Here is an 18002-nt window from a genome sequence, read left to right as displayed (position 1 = left end):
ATTTGACAGAGAGAGGCATTTCAGACCCTAGAATTCGTTGGAGAAAGTTGTCCCTGGTGGAGGATCAGCAGAGAGGGCGAGGAGCTTCCTGGAAGAGATATTCTTGCTATAATTTTAAGAGACTAAATTCTATTGTTTTGTTATACAAGTTGGACTTGTAATTTGTTGAAACAGCATACCATTAGGATTTTGTTTTATTAGGGAATAGGTTAGTGTGTTTGTACTTCTGTTAAATTGCCCACTGTTAGGATTAGGTAAATAAACTGTTACTTGCTGACTGTAAAGTGAGTGAAATGAAATCCTTTCATTTAACCCCCTCCATTTTATAACAGATTACAGGTAGAGATGCTCCTTTTGGGTGTTTCCATTTTGTTTTAGCTCTCAGAAGGGGCGAGTCAATCTCTCTTCTGTCCCAATAAATATATGTCCCAACACAGTAATGAGAGAAAGAAACCAAGAAGCACTTATCAATCTTTGTGAAGTCAGCTGGAATATCAGTCTAAGCAATGAATTTGTTTCAGGTTCCTGTTCTTCACAGGTTGGAGAGATCAGCCAGCATTCTGTTGCCTGATTTTGATCAGGGGACTGTGCAAGAATATAGATGCCTGTTGAACGTAATATGGATTGAGATGTGGGGTATTCCAATCAATTAAGAATCTATAAAGGTTAGGTTAGGCTTGTAAATGCAGGAGCAGACTAATGAGCATTACTTGTCGACATGCACTATTGGTAGTATTCATCTGGGGAAAAAAAAATGACATTAGATTAACTTTTCAGAATTTTGACAGGTTCAGAGATTTAGTTTTGCCTGGATAATGGCTGCCAGTAACAAATTTGATGTTACCATTGACCAAAATATAAACTGTATGGGTTCTGTAAATATTGTGGCTATAGGTGCAGGTCAGGAGTTGGGAATCCTGTGGTGGGTAATCACCGCCTGACTCCCCAAAGTCCATCCACCATCTATAAGGCACAAGGCAGGAGTGGGATGGAGTATTCTCTACTTGCTTGGATGGTGCAGCTCCAACAACTCGAGAAGCTTGACATCGTCCAGGACAAAGTTACCCGTTTGACCCATCCACACACTCTCCAATACCAAGAGTACCAGGACACAGTCGTTCCAGCACAAGCATGTACTGTAACAACTCACCAATGCTTCTTTCAGACCAGTTAACCGCTACCATTTAGAAGCACAAGGCCGACACACACACACGGAAACATCAACAACTGCAAGTTCCCCTCCAAGCAGCACACACCATCCGGATTTGAAACTACAATCGCTGTTACTTCCGGGGTCAAAATCCTGGAATTCCCTTCCTGACAGGGCTGTGGATGTCTCTACATCACAGGAGCTGTAGTGGGTCAAAAAGGTAATTGAATACCACTTTCTGCAGGGCAATTCAGGATTAGTAATGAATGCCAGCCTAGGCAGTAATACCCACATCCTGTGAATTAATAAAAAAAAACTGAGTGGACTGTTCTTGAAAGCAATCCAATACTCCTCAACTCACTCTCCTGTTACAATAAAGGTTTGTTATGGATGGGAATGAGTCATGTAACGATCCCTGGATGTGTCATCACACCCACTGCATCATCACAGGAAGCAAATCAAAACATCCACAACTCAGACTCAGAAAATATCAGATTTTCCACATGAAATCGATATAACCAAACTAAGTAATAACATGCATTTATACAGAACCTTTCATTTCCTTCACACACTCCAAACAACTTTACATCTAATCACTCCTGTTATGCAGAGAAATAATCCTTAACTTACTTTTACCAAGAGACAACTAGAATGATTCTCAGATAGTATCAACAGTTATGCTTGCACATATGTTTGTTCAAGTACATGATGGTGTTCAGACTAAAAATACATGAAATAACTATGTGATAATAATCATTTGATAATCAAGTGCAATGTTCAATTCCATTTGTAACCTTTACAGACCCTGAGCGTGTTTACAAAACAGCAAGCATTCACACTTGAATTCATCATCTTCGTCCCATATTAACTAACTCACATGGAGATGATAATGCTGTGCAGCCAGTACACAGCCAAATGAAGGAGGTGTAATGGGATTATGGGATAGAGGCGAAATTCACCATGGCACTTTAGACACTACCTTTCAAACCCACTTCCATCTGCGAGGACGGTGCAGCAGGTACACGGAAACACTACCTCCTCTACATTGTGTACTCACAGGTGAGTGGGTACTGGTTTCATTGATTTTATTTGGTGATGATGACGGGGTGAAACAAGGCAGGTGGTAGGTCGCTTAATGCAGAATCCCCAGGCTTTAACTTGCTACAGTTGCCATTGAATTTATATGGTTAATCCAGTGCATTCTCTGCTGAATGACAACTCCAGGATGTGGTGCTGGGGGATTCAATTATTAGATTTTTTCTTGTTGGAGGTGATCATTGCCAATGTGCACGAATGTTACTCCCCACTTATCAACCTAAGCTTGGATGCTGTTCAGGTCTTGCTGCTTTCCTATATGGATCTAAGAAGTTACTAATATTACTCAACATAGCTTAAATCACTGCTAACTTTAATGTCAGAGCAGAGATCATTGAGTAAGCACCAAAAGACAGTTGTATCTTGGGCACCATTCTGAGTAACTCCGTCCAACCATAGCTACCTTCTTCTGTATTAGGTACAGCTCCAACCAGAGAATTGTTCTTCCCGATTTCCATTGACTTTAGTTTTGTTACAGCTCTCAGGTAGCACACACTTTGCCTCGAGATCACATGTAGTGAGTGACAGGATGGAGCATGGCCTGCTTGTGGCTAACCACACAGCTACTCTGGAGCACAATTCTTCAATACTTTTGGCACAGTGTTGCCAGGACCTGCAACCTTTGCAGTGTCCAATGCCTTCAACCGTTTCTCGATATCACCTGGAAAGAATCAAATTGCCTGAAGATTGGTATCTCTGATGCCAAGGGCCTCAGAAGGAGGCTGAGCTGGGTCATCCACTTGGACTGAAGATGGCTGCAAAACCTTCAATCCTTTCTTTTGCACTGATGCACTAGACACCCTCATTGATGAGAATAAGGGAGGAGTTAATGTTTTTGGACAATGAGTCATGCAAAATACTGCATTTACTCAATGTAATTAGAACAAAAATGCCTAATCTTATTAAAAAAGTGCTTTTGGAAAATGTGGGAAAGAATTGACGGTTATTCACATAAGCATTTCTAACAGTGTTTACAGCTGTAGATTGGTGTACACATGGCAACAAAGCACTTTCTTTTGCAGTGTTAATTTTTTTTAAGCATGTGTCATATTGTCCCCTGTGCTTTAAAATAATTTGTTGCTACTCAAAAATTAAAGATGATGCAGTATGATCAATCGGATCAATGGGTTGTGGAGCAGATGGATAATTTGGACAAATGGGAGGAATTGCACTTTGGTAAAATAAGCAAGGGCAGGACTTACACAATTAAGGGCAGGGCCTTGGGTAGTGTTGTAGAACAGAAAGACTTAGAGGTTCAGGTACATAATTCTTTGAAGTTTGCATCACATATAGACAGGGTGGTTAAGGCGGCATTTAGCACGCTCACCTTCATTGCTCAGTCCTTTGGTCACAGGAGTTGAGACGTTATGTTGAGATTGTACAGGACATTGGTGAGGCCTCTTCTGCAGTACTGTGTCCAATTCCGGTCACCCAGTTATGGGAAAGACATTATTAAGCTAGAGTGAGTTCAGAAAAGATTTACCAGAACGTTGCCTGGTATGGAAGGCTTGAATTAGAAAGGAGTGCTGGGACTTTTTTCCACAGGATGTAGGAGCTTGAAAGATGACATTATTGCGGTTTATAAAATCATGAGGGGTATTGACAGGGTTAATGGTCGGTTTCTTTTCCCGAGGATGAGGGACTTCAAGAGTGGTGGCATTTTTAAAGATAAGAGAGATTTTTAAAAAGTCGTGTGGGGCAACTGTTTTTTTTTGAAAAACACAGAAGTTGGTTCGCATGTGGAATGAATTTCCTGAGAAAGTGATGGATGTTTTCCCACAGTTCCAAAGTTTTAAAGACATTTGGATAAAGACATGAATAGGAAATGTTTGGAGGGATATGGGCCAGGAGCAGGCAGGTGGGACTAGTTTAGTTTGGGATTATGTTCAGCATAGACTGGCTGGACCGAAGGGTCTGTTTCTGTGCTGTATGACTTCACAAGAAGTGACCGCTCTCCCCCTGTTATACAGCTACTCACAGAAGATGATTTGAGTAACACAAGGGATATGCAGCACCCCCTGTATTAAGAACAGTAATAAAGAAAGGAGCAAGGCTAAACATCCAAGATAGAGCACATTTCAAATCCGATACAACTACAATTCCTCTTGTGGTCATGCATGCAGGGACACATGAATCCCAGGAGAATCGAGGAATTGGTGGACTGATGAATAACATTGTGGCTTACAGATCAGAGAAACAAACATATCTAGGCTAGTTCCAAGACAATGATGTATCAATAGACCCCATTGATGCTGCTAAGCTGATGGATCAGGGAATTTATTTGCAATCGTAATCGTGCTCTAAATTCAACAGATATTTAAATATTTAAAACTTTAATAACCCGCTCCTGATTTTAAGAGGACTTGCTTGTGCCAAGATTCTGGCACCTCTGCTCCAGCGCAGAATCTATTTGAGTTTGTGTAGCTATCCAATATTTCACCCCTTATGCGTGGGGAAGAAAATAAACTTTGTTCGAGTGGTCTGAAATGTGTAACCCAGCCTGCAAAATCCTGCACCGTGGCATCTGCAGTCTACGGCTGGAGCCACAACATTAGCGAAGCATTTTAAAAATGCTTCCCACGCTCTTGTTGTGGAGATTAGTATCTAATCTTCACTGGATTGTTGCACCCAAAGTCGAGAGCCTATTGACTCACTATTCATTTTGCTACTGGCATTCAGGCAAGGAGCATCAGCCTATATCCTGAGACTGCCAAAACGTGAGGGAGATGTTTTTGTATATCTATTGAAAGCTCAAAGAAAGAGCATGTGGGACATGAAATTTGGTCACATCTCCACAGTGGCTCCTTGACCTGTTGAGCATTTCCAACAGCTTCTGTTCTTGTTTCAGATTTGCAGCAGCTGTGGTGTTTTGCTTTCCTGTTGCCCTATTTCTGGCGCCAGTTTCTAACCTCAGATTATAAATATCCGACATCTGTCATATTAGTAAATAATGTAAAACGGGCATCGCAAACCGAAACGGGCAATCTTTTGGCCCACTTGGATTCAATACCCTGCTTCAGTCTGTACTTTGAGATCATGTGTTTATTCTAGACCCAAAGCCACTTAATCGAAGATGACGCTCCATATTTTTCAATAATATTTGCTTTTGGATGTTGATGTTAGATATTGAGTTTCCGCCAGGCTGAACCTCAATTGACCATCAGTGTGAGCTTCTATTCATCAGTGGCTTGCAGTTCAGCAGTCTTTTCCCCTTGGGAGAAGAGAAAGAACTTAACTTCTTGTCCTTCTGCTTAAGTACATACTTCACAGCTAGTGCTATGATAATGCTATTAAAGCTTTCCAAATATTGCTGAGTAAAAGGAAATTATTTTTGCTATACAGCCGAAGCAACACACAATATTAAGATAAACATTATGTCTACTTGTGATTGAATATCTAAAAGGTCTAAGTTCACAATCGGTGATGCAGCTAATCAGAAGGCACAATTTGCAACCAACAGAAATAAAATGACAATGCCAGTACTTGGAGTAACCCTGTAACTAGTGGCAATCCTGCATTTGATCCCCATAATGAAACTGTATCTGAACAGAATAAGCACATTGTACAGCCACCTGCTAAAGCTATCTTTTAAATACATACACTGCTATTGACCCTTCAGACTCAGATTTACAGAAAACAAAGTTTCTGGATGGCTAAAAACTCCGTTGACTCCAAATGTGATTGCTTTCATTCCAAACTGATGCAGGCAGACAGCATTTGCAGTTAGTTTTGTGTGGATTCTGTAAACATCATAGATCATATTTTACTTACTTTATCAGAGTGACTACGTAACCCGATTAAATAGTCCAGTTTGCGTTCTGCAGCCTGGCTGAATGGTGCTCCTGTTCAAATCATATTTCTCTTCAAATTACTGCTCAGGCCCCATTCCAAACTGATGATGTGATGACTTGACTCTATTGTTACACCACTTCTAGCCAGGAATCTGGTCTATCAAGTAAACTTGACCGTCAAAACTACTGTTGGGCACAGATAACTTGCTTAAGGAAGTTTCACCTGAAGGTTAATTGACGTTGGTTAAACACAAATCACATTTAACCCAGTCACTGTCTCGGTTTTATAGCTATGACTCAGTGCCAGAGAATTACAAAATTCTCAAACATACAGCAAGACCTGCAGCAAGCTGGCCATCAGGTATTGTTCAGTTTCATTTTGGCGACTCTTCGCAATTCACAGTAATGTTTCCAATGCAAAGCCCTAGTTCTGCATTAGCTTCCAGCAGGACATCATTCAAAAACCAGCAGGCAAACATCAGATGAAAAGAACAGAACTTGATGCAAAAAATCCTCATAAGTTTCTACCAATCTCCTAACTGCACATTCTTGCCTCTAGTCACTGGCAGATGGGATAGCCTCCCAGCTTCCCAGAGCTATCAGATTGTATCTATGTTAATCACTGCTCAACAACACTTCTCTGAATGATTAGCTTGCCACCTTAAGAACAGGAAATACATTGTACAAGATAGTACAGTATTGAGTCTCAGTAAAGCAGGAAAACTTTGAAAGGAGATCAGTTTCAAAGGGAAGCCACAAAGAGAGACCAGATCACTTCCAGAACATGGGAATTAATGTGGCACCAAATGGCTGCAATGCTATTAATATTGGCCTGTTGCAAAGTCTGGATTTTGCACACAATTTTAGATTTACTGGTGATTACCATAATATCAAACTGAATTGAATTGAATTTACTGTCACGTGTACCGAAGCACAGTGAAAAGTTTTGTCTTGCAAGCAACACAGGCAGATCACAGAGTTAAATAGCTTGGAATATCTCAATCCTAGAGAAGCTAATCCAAAAATGGACTCTATTTTAACACTGGGATGCTGATGAGAAGCAAGTTCTGTAGGGTTGCAAATGAGGTATGCACACACAAATGAATGGAATGCTTTGACTTATCACACAGGAGCATGTTACAGGATGGCTCAGCAACCGAGGGAGAGACTGTATAGGGTTATGGATGCAGCACTGATGGTCCTACTAGAGGTGGTGTTCCATTGTAACCACTGCCGATCATCACAAAAACCCATCTGGTTTCCTAATGCCCTTTAGGGAAGGAAAGTTACCACCCTTACCTGGTCTGGTCTCCTTGCAACTTCACTTTTCCAAACTGAAAGCAAAGCTTCCTCCACACCATCCCCATCAAACACCCCAGGACAGGGACAGCATGGGACTAGAGACAGAGCAAAGCGCCCTCCACTCTTCTCAGCCAAAAGCAAATCTCCCTCTGACTCTTTTTAACCAGCCCCTGATGAGGCAATGGAAAAAAGTACAAATGAATGGCGAATAGAAACTTGTATAAGGAAGTGGAAAATTTATGAAATTATAAGAATATCCGGGTTGATGATGCATTCCAACCCCCACAGTGCCCATTGGTCTCTAAAGGCCTCAACCATGCTAGTGTATACTGTGTGCTCCCCTGTGACAATGCTGTAACTTTAAGAGGTTATTTTGCCCTGGTTTCTTTTAAGAAAGAGTTTGAACAAGAGGTGCTGAGCTGGTCAGTTCAGGTCACTTGAGTAAACAGTTTGTGAGGTCTTGGGTTTTTTTTGTAAAAACAGCCAGAATGGGTGTGTCCAACTCTCACAGATTAGGATTTCTGGGTTTTAGATTTTTCAGTCACATCAGAAGCTGTTGGAGTCTCAATGGAGTTGGAAGCTACAGTGAATGCCTTCTGGTTGCTACGCTCTCTGAATTTTCTCGATGTTTTTTCCTCCTGGATTGGAGAACTGCATTTGAGAAACAGTGTCTGAATTTTCCTTTTCTGCCAAGGGGTGTGCTTATGGGATGTTACTATATTGGAACAGTTAATTAGTAATAGCTACTGTATCTATTACTTGGTTAAGTTTCTAATACAGTTAAGCTATTCTAAATTCCTCTTTCTTTGCTTGCATTTTTAACTACGGTGCTTAAATGAATTGTGTCTGACTTATTGTTGAGTAGTTTGACAGATCGCATTGCATCTGCAACACAGCACTTCATCTTTGCCTTTAAAGTAAGAAGTGGTTAGGGTCTGGGCTACCTTCTTAAAGTATTTTGAGGGGGTCTGGTCTGATCCATAACACCTGCTACAGGGACACCTGAGCGCAGACTTAACTCTGAAAAGAGAGGCAAACATTCAAGAACGAGCCCCTTCATGGCCCACTATGTAGAAGTGGGTACTGCAGTTGCTGGAGATTAAGAGTCAAGATTGAAATGGTGCTGGAAAAGCACAGGTCAGGCAGCATCCGGATTTTCCTGCTCCTCCGATGCTGCCTGACCTGCAGTGCTTTACTAGCACCACTCTAATCTTGACAGTGGCTACAATGGCCAGGCCTGGGAGCAGACCCACGAGTAGGCCCTCTGACCTGCCTGCCCCTCCTTGCATGCGGTGCCTGGAGGTCAGGAGCATGGGACTGAAGTGCAACCAAAACCTGAGGAGCAGCCCCTTCAAAAACCTAACGTAGGGGCTAACAAGAACATAGCTTGCAACTCCACACCCACAGCAGGGGCAAGGGAAACACATTTTGGTTGAGCCAGCAATACTTTTACCTCATGAACAAATAAAAAATGTGACCTGCCCAAGATGTAAGATAAAAAATGACTACACTGACTAGATAAGAGTGAAAACAATATACAAGCTTTCAAAAAGAAAACTCATGAACCAGGATCTTAACCTGTACTATTCCTTTAACAGCATATTTTTGCATGATCATTCCATGATAAGCATCTATATAATCAATACGTGACACATTGCGAAATATGCAACTCGGAAAAATGAAGAGGTTAGTGGAATTTGTAAGCGAGTGGCTGGGCCATTCAAATCATAAAATCCAAAATTTGATTGCAAATTATGGCCAAGATGTCTGCTTTCATCTGGACCATATTGGCTGAGTCCAGAAATGGGATCATTCTCACCAGGATATCACTGCCTGGAAACTGTGTACATGTGGATTGCCGCAGGTAGATGAATGACTAAACTGACTGCAATGCCTCTCCTTTGCCAAACTGTCTACCAACACTCACTGCGCTCAACAGGAGGCACTGCTATCTGACATGAAGCAAGCAGAAGCTAAATCAGCAAGAGGCCAGCAGTCCAGAAAAGGAGAAAAACAGACGAACGAAAGGAAAAAGACAGCAGATCAAAACTCTTATTGTTTATCCTGTGAGTGATTAGAATTTATACCAGGGATTATAGATCCAAACTATTTAACACTGCGTTAACAGAAAGAGAGAGACAGATTTACAACACATGGACATGATGGACTGAATGTCCTATCAGGGAAGAAGAGTTATGTTTTACTCCACTTTCCAGCTCTCCATTGGTCAGCCTGTAGATTGTAGCACTCCAAGTACTCAGCCAAGGGCAATTTTTATAAAATGCCACTTTTATGAGGCAGTCAATTCCAGACTTGCATCACCCTCCGAAAAAGGTTTTTAATCTTCCTGCCAGTTACTTTAACCCAAGATATTCCAACTGCTGACCTCCATGTTAAATGGAGTGGGTCATTCCAATCCACTTCACCTTAGTCCCCTCAAAGTTTATACACACCAATCAAATCTTCACTCAGTCTCAGCTGTTCCAAACAGCCCCAGCCTATTTTTTTTTTTAAAAACCTGGTGGTACGAGAAGTCTGGAATAAAAACACAACATGCAGGAAATACTCAGCAGGTCTGGCAAAATCTGTGGAGGCAGAAACAGAACATTGCCAGCCTTTTCGCTGGGGTGAATACAATGTTAGATTCTCTCTCCACGGAGGCTAGTCCTGCTGGGCATTCCCAGCTGACCCAATCTCTCCATTTGTCACAGCTCGCCATTCCTTGCAACATCCTATACCATCTCCTCTGTACTCACTCTAGTGCAATCACAGCCTTCCCATAATGCAACCCAGAACTGTACAAAGTTCAGCAGTGGTAATCAAATTAATCCCAAGCGACCAGGTCAGGGTTTAAGGTTAGCATAACCTCCCTGTTTTTAAGTTGTGTCTCAGCTGATAAAGGGATGTACCCCGGATGTATTCATAAGCACTTTATCTACCTGTCCAGTCACTGACAGAGATGTGGATGCCAAGATTTCAACTCTTTAAGAATGCCACCTTTTGTTGATATTCCCTCGTTTAGTCAGCCTTCCCCAAAAGTACTGCCCCAAACTCTAATAGAATGAAATCAACCTGTCAATTTGTTGCCCACCTTGTTAATTGTTTCAGTTAAAGTTAAGTGTACACAGGTGGAGGACAGTTGCTTAAATCCTACCTACTCCAGAGGCATGTAATAACATTTCGTTCAGTGGACAAATAGGTTAAATCCTACCTGTGGACCCTCCTGTGGCATACAGGTAATGATCCCTACCCCTGCAAGCCCAATCTGCTCCAGAGATGTGTAATAACATTTCTGAGCAGACTAACTAGAAAAAAAAAAGTAGGCTTAAATCCTACCTGGCCAGCCCCTGCGGTGTAATTGGTCAGCCCACTTGGCTATCAACAGAAAGGTCGAGACCACCCAGGAGCAAAGCATTTAGTATTTAGTGCTCTAACAGTGTAGTGGTAGAGTCCCTACCTCTCGGCAGGGGACCCAAATTCAAGCCCCAATCATTCATTCAGGCAGTGAGTAATAATAATATCTGAACATACCGATTAGAAAATATCGTTAAATCAGATCTGGGGGGCCCTCTTGTTGCGCAGTGGTAGTATCCCTATCACAGACCCAGAAGGCCCAGATTCAAGTCGCACCTGCTCCAGAAGTATCTAATAACATCTTTGGAAAGTTTGATTAGGAGAAACAGGTTAAATAAAAAGAAAACAAAATCCTACCTCAGGGTCCCACTTGTGGCACAGAGGTAGGTTCACTACCTCAGGACTGGGAGGCAAGCGTTCAAGTCCCACCTGCTCCAAAGGTATACAATAACATCTCTGAACAGATTGATTAGAAAATATCCTTGCATCCTACCTGTACTGGGGGTTCTTGTCCCTACCACTGAGCCAGGAGGCCTAAATTCAAGTCTAATCTGTCCCACAGGTATGTCATAACATTGCTAAACAGGTTGATGAAAAGAAAGAGACACAACAGCTAATTTTTAATTTGGGCACTCCGAAGAGTATGGTGTCTGACTCCAGATCAGAAGATTGGCACACAGTCCCCTCACAGTAGGTAGAGTTTTCACAGCAGATTCTGATTTTGTGTCAAGACAGAAGTTGATGGGAACATTCCAAAAATTGTACAAACAGAGACTTATTGACACAAGCGGAGTAGAGTCAGGAGTCAGTAATGTTTCAGCTGTGAATAAATCTATTCCAAGTAGACTGGCTTTGAATTTTTAGCTTACCGACTGGTTATCAGGAGTATAAGCCATCAAATCAGCCTACAGGTCGTTCTGGTATAATGTGCGCTTCGTCAATGCAAATTGGCTATGACGCGATTGACGATTGTGCATGATGTTTGGGTAACACAAACATTCGACTGAATAGGTATAGCTATCTTCTACTGCGTGGGGTTTCAGAGAAACACAACGGTCACATTATGGGGGAACAACCTGTACTGCTACCATCCTGTGGTCTATCTCACAATTAATCACATGGCCTATGCCTATATCATTGGAAACCATCTTAAATCATTCATTTAATTACAGGTCATTGATATATAGGATAACCAGCAAGTAGCCAGCCCTTAGCCCTGCAGAACCCCACTACAAAGAGCCTTCCAGTCACAGAAACACCTGACAACCAACTTTCCCCCATCCTTCGTTTCTGCTGCAGGGACCTCCAAAGTCAAAGTCAGGGGCTTCAGGAAGTGCAAGCCAATGGGGACTGGGGGTGGTGGCAGCCAAGTGGTAGTGTCGCTGGACTAGCAAGTCAGAACCTCACACCAATGTTCTAGGGACATGGGCTTGAATCCCACCAGAGCAGATGGTGAAACTTGAATTCAATAAACTCTAGGAGAGAGAGCTAGCCTCAGTGATCAGGTAACCACTCCTGATTGTTGTAAAATCCCTTCTGGTTCACTAGTGTCCTTCAGGGAATAAAATCAACCAACTTTACTTGGATTAGAAAAATAATTTACTTTTTTTTCCAAAAAAGCAGACTCAGGGCCCTCTTGTGGGACAGTGGTAGCGTCCTACCCCTGCACCGGGAAGTCCAAGTTCAAGTCCCACCTGTGCCAGAGGTGTGTACAGTAACTCCAGACCCACAGCAAGGTGGTCAACTGTTAATTGCCCTCTGGGCAGTTAGGGAAGGCAAATAAGGGGCTGGCCTATCCAATGACACCCACATCTCATTGCTGAATAAATAAATATTAGCACACTAACCGATATGCATGGAACCTCCTATCCACTGTCCAACTTAGGTGGAACATTGCTGGCTACCACAGCAACATTGCTACCTGCCACTGAACCAATTTTGGAATCAAAATGCTATTTTCCCACAAACTCCACAAGCTCTTCATTTACTGACCAGTCTGCCCTGGAGACCTTGTCGAAAGCCCTTCTAAACTCCACTAGATTATGTCAAATGCACTAATCTCATCAACCCAACTCATTATTTCTTCTCGTTAGTCAGACACAATCTTCCCTTGATAAATCTATTAACTCATGTCTTCCTAAACCAGGACTTCAGCATGACTCAGAATTTTGTCTAATCATCTTTTCTCCATCAATGTTAGGCTGACTGACCTCTAATCATGACAATTTAGTTCCATCTTCCTCTTTAAAAAGAGAAGAAAACATTCAAATGCCCTACTGTCTTCCGGCAACACATGTAGCTAGAGAGAACTTGAAAATGATAGTCAGAACTTCCAGTATTTTGTCCCTCGCTTCCTTTAGCGATTTGGGATACATTTCACCCAGCATGGTGCTTTAACCACTTCCCAAGGAAATTAAACACCTTAATGGGTTCTTCCTCAACACTGTCCCATTTATTATTTCAAATTCTTCAAGTACAACTCAGTTTTTCCCGATTCCCATTGACTCCTGTTTTGCAAGGCATCCTCTAAGCCATACCTAAACATTCGCTGCCCTGATGTTAAGTGGATTCATTAACGTCTCCTCTGCAATTCTGCTCTTTTGTCCATGTTTGGACAAAGTCAGTAATGAGGTTAGGAGTCGAGAGGCCCTGGCAATATGCAAGCTGAATGTCAATGAGCAGGTTATTGTTAGTAGGTTATTGTTGAGCACATGTTACTTGATAGTACTGTCAACTCCCTTCCATCACTTTCTGATGATTAAAAGTGGACTGATTGGGTGAATTGAATTCACCCTGCTTTTGTCAGCGGGAAAAATGCCAGTTTTGTAGCTGCACTGAAATAGCTTTACCAGAGACAAAGCCAAAACTGAAGCATTAATCTTCAGAACTATTGCCAGAAAATTGTCAAGTTCGAAGGCCGTTGTAATATCCAGTGCTTTCAGTAATTTCTTGCTATTACACAGAATTAATCGAATTGGGTTGAAGACTAGCATCTTATTCAGGGGACCTCTGAAGAGGCTGAGAGATGGATCGTCCACTCGGCATTTCTGACTGGAGATTGTTGCAAATGCTTCTGTCAAGTAATTTGCCCTGATTTACTGGACTCTTCCATCGTTGAAGATGGGGATTTTTGCAAGGCCTCCTTAATTGTCCACCACTGATCACGACTGGTTGTGACAGGACTGCAGAGCTTAGGCCTGATCTGTTGGTCATGGGACTGCTTAACTATGACTGTCATTTGCTGCTTAAGCTGTTTTGCCGGCAAATAGTCCTGTCTTGTAGGTTGACACCTCATTTTATGCATCCCTGGTACTGTGTCTGGTATGCTTTTCTACACTCTTCGTTGAGTCAGGACTGACCTCCCAGCTCAGCAGAATGGGGAATGTGCTGGGCAAGGAGATTACAAATTGTGATTTAATGAAATTCTGATAAAAATCCTCAGTGCCTTGTGGATGCCCAGTTTCGAGTTGCTAGATCTGTTTGAAATATGCTTATTTAGTATGTTGGTGGTGCCACACAACACAAAGATATCTAATTGTGAAAGTCAGATTTCACTTCCAGAACAACAATATGGTGGTCAGTCCTATTAATACTGTCTTGAACAGATCCATAAGCAGACTGGTGCGAAGGAGGTCAAGTCCTCTGGTTGGTTCTCTCACCACTTACCACAGACCAAGTCCAGCAGCTATGCCATTTGGGACTCACCCAGCATAATGCATCATGATGGGAGTCCCATCCAGACTACAGGCTATGCCACTGCCATCCCCAGTGCTTCCTACAAGTGGTGCTCAACATGGACCAGTATGGCATTCTTAAAGTAAAACAAGTGCCATGATGATCATGCACAAAGCACACCTGATTTTCTATTTGCAAACCACCATTCTAAAACTACATTTAAAATCAAACCTTAACTGCTGTTTTTACACAGGACTCTAAACTGACTGATTTATACTTTCAATTTTATTTGACAAGGATACTTATTTCAATTGTTCTTAGGTTTTAGACAAATTCAACGTTTACCAATTTTGTTCATTCCTGGAGAACAATGCATTTACACTGAGGGCTCTTGTGGTGCAGTGGAACTGACCCTACCTCTGAACAAGAGAGCTGGATTCAAGTCCCACTTGCTCCATTAGGGTGGGATAATATCTCTGTACAGGTTGATCAGAAAATAGGTAGCCATTGATGTACTCAATATACATAGAGGAGACCCTCCAGGATTTCTAGTGGCCTAAATATTTGCCTGCAAGTTTGATCTTAATAGGGAGGAGGAGTGCATTATAAGCTTTGGGAAGTTCCACTCAGAGCTTCAAATATGGTGCAATGTAACACTTGCAAAGCATCACTTCTACCAATGGTTTCCAACCTAATAAAGCACATACTATTTGAAAGATTAAAACTGCAAGCAAAATGAGCAGTAGGCCAAGTCTCCACTTTAGGTTGCCCTGTTTCAGTTTGAGGAAGGTTCTATAGAACTAACAACAGTTTGGAATTGAAAACCGATTTGCTTAATATCAATTCATTCAAAGCTGCACTTTAAAAGGAACACAACAACAATATTAAGTGAGGAATTCACTGTAAATGGTTTTATCAGAATAACCTAGTGGATAGCACCACTTTACAAGTTTCCAATTACAAGAGGAAATTATTTCCTTTCCTGAGGATGATTTTGCGGATGGTAGGATCTCAGATTCTTGGACCTTTTTTTAAGACCTGTCCAGCAATTACTGCGTCCATTCTCTCAATTAAAAATCTTTCAACTCAAAACTTGAGTCCTCGCAAAGTGCAAATTGAAAAAGAAAACTGGCAGCTTTACACAAGAAAGCCTCAAAAATGCAATGTTGCAACGTACGTCTAAAAGCACTCACTTTTTTTTGTTGTCATTTAATCCAATATACAAACGTTGCTGCTCACTCAAACAATCAGTAAAGAAATTTACATACAATCATTGGCTGCTTCACTAGTTATTTAGTTTGCTATGTATCAATGCATTTCAAAATAGTTCAATACCTAAAGCATGATCAATCTGATGAAGAGTCTTCTTGACTCAAAACTTTAGCTTGCTTTCTCTTTATCGATGCTGCCTGACCCACTGAGATCTCCAGCATTTTTGTTTTGTTTCCAGTATAGATTCCAGGATCGGCAGTAAATTGGTTCCCTCATTCTAACATGGTTTGTATCAACTGGAGTACAAATTTCATTGCCTCATACCACGGTTGTCTGGGCTTTAATCCAACAGGTTGTAATGAATCAGCTGACCACTTTACATCAGCTCAACGTGGGGATGCAAAACTTCTGCCAAACCCACCACCTCATCATTTCCATTCAAGACTACTAGCGTTAACTGACTTCTCCCCTCCTACACCTAAGGCACTGAAGCAGTCATGGCGCAATAACAGTATCTTGGCCGAGATTGCCAAGTTCAACACTAACCAAAGATCAGACACTAAACATCTACACGTTGATAACGCATTGCCGTAGCTAACTGAATAGGCTTTCAGAAGAGCTCTTCCTCCACTTACTGAAGCAAGGCAGCAGTGAGAAATTCATGTCATACCTTTGAAGTTATGGACTCGCGATAAAGTCTCCACGTTTAACCAGTTTTCCAACTCTTCTTAGATGAAACGAAGGAGAAAACGCTGAGGAAACAAAAATAGTGAAAAGCAAGAATAAGTAGGATTGGACTACTCTGTGCTAAAGTTACCCTTTCCTTCTTTCTGCAGCTTAACCAAGGTATTTTAAAAATTCATTTTATTCTGCATACTCTCCCCACCCTATCAACTAGCATGACCAGAAACAGTCAGAGATACCAGTCAGAGAATGTGAAACATCCTGTTAGACAGTGGGCTGTGTCATCTGTTTAAAGGGGAAGGATATGGGTCAAACAATAAACTTCACACATTCCCACATTATAAAGAAAACTTTCTCATTCTGCAGGGAACAGATTGAAGTCATTTCTTTGCATTCTGCCTTGTTAGCCTATTCTATTACTTCACCAAATGCTACCCCTGCTTTCATTTTTCTAATCCTCCAGAACAGACTTTGTTGTTTTTCTAAAATGTAAAGAAAGGCTTCAAATTTCAACCTTTCTGCGAGGTGCCTGACCATGTCATAGCTCAGCTGCCTTACCAAGATAGCTTATTGCCTCCACGCTCAGAAACATCTCAAACTGACATAATATTGGACTCAACTCCAGCAATTCCATTGTTACAAACTTTCAAATACCTAATTAAAGTCAAAAAGATGAACCTTCGGTCCAACTCATCCATGCCGACCAGATATCCTATCCTAATCTAGTCCCATTTGCCAGCACTTTAGATTAGATGAGGCTCCCTACAGTGCGAACACAGGCCCTTCGGCCCAACAAGTCCACACCGACCCTCCGATTGTGCGCATATATTTTGAAACCCTTCCCATTCATATACCCATCCAGATGCCTTTTAAATTGTGTAATTCTACCAGCCTCCACCACTTCCTCTGGCAGCTCATTCTATACATGAACCACCCTCTGTGTGAAAAAGCTGCCCGAGGTCCCTTTATACTCTCCCCTCTCACCCTAAACCTCTGCCCTCTAGTTGTGGACTCCCCCACACCAGGGAAAAGACTTTGCCTGTTTATCCTATCCATGCTCGTGATTTTATAAACCTCTATAAGGTCACCCCTCATGTTTTCTTTAGGTCTTTGCAAAATTCATTTCTTATAGTTTCTGGTTTTATGCTGAATTTGCTCAAGAACTAGCTCTACTAAAGAAAAAAGGTTAATTCCCTGGATCAATTTTTAACCTTCAACAATGACTTACATTCAAATAGCATCTTTCATGTAGTTAAAGCACCCCAAAAGTTGTGGAAGACCTTATTCAGACTGCATGGATGCCATTAAAGATCTGATGGAGTCTAAAAGCAGGCTTTGCCTTACACTCATCAATCCCTTTAATTCTAGTAAACCAATTGCCTATTTTCAACCCATCCTTCTCAATATTTCAACAACTACCCATTTTTAAAAAAATCGTTCATCATACGGATCAACATTTATTGTCCATTCCTAATTGTCCAGAGGGCAGAGTGTTAACCACATTGTGGATCTGGAGTCACATGCAGGCCAGAGCAGGTAAGGATTTCCTTCTCTAAATGAAAGTAATGGGTTTTTAGGATAATTAATAATGGTTACATAGCCACCATTCATTCCAGAGCTTATTGAATTCAAACCTCATCTGTCATGGTGAGATTTGAACTGTAGAACAATCACAACTCTGGATTACGAGTTCTCAGGACATTACCATGACTCCACCACTTCCCCTTCATCTTACATGA

General features: G+C 41.6%; 1 protein-coding gene across 6 annotated transcripts in view; it reads right to left on the bottom strand.

Annotated features, from left to right (window-relative positions):
- Nucleotides 1-18002, bottom strand: part of LOC122560494 (inactive rhomboid protein 1) — a 365137-nt gene that overhangs the window by 207598 nt on the left and 139537 nt on the right. For 5 of the 6 annotated variants that reach the window (XM_043711146.2, XM_087998010.1, XM_043711147.2 and 2 more), the window contains exon 3: nt 16250-16331. The gene's annotated coding sequence lies outside the window, so the exon portion shown is untranslated. Of the gene's footprint in view, nt 1-7335; nt 7477-16249; nt 16332-18002 lie in introns of those variants that run through there. The other variant, XM_043711148.2, reaches the window with a different exon arrangement.

The sequence above is a fragment of the Chiloscyllium plagiosum genome, unplaced genomic scaffold, assembly GCF_037043375.1.
Source record: "Chiloscyllium plagiosum isolate Xiang-an unplaced genomic scaffold, Cpla_swu_hap1 HiC_scaffold_20, whole genome shotgun sequence".
NCBI lineage: Eukaryota > Metazoa > Chordata > Chondrichthyes > Orectolobiformes > Hemiscylliidae > Chiloscyllium > Chiloscyllium plagiosum.
This window is presented reverse-complemented; position numbering and strand designations above follow the sequence as displayed.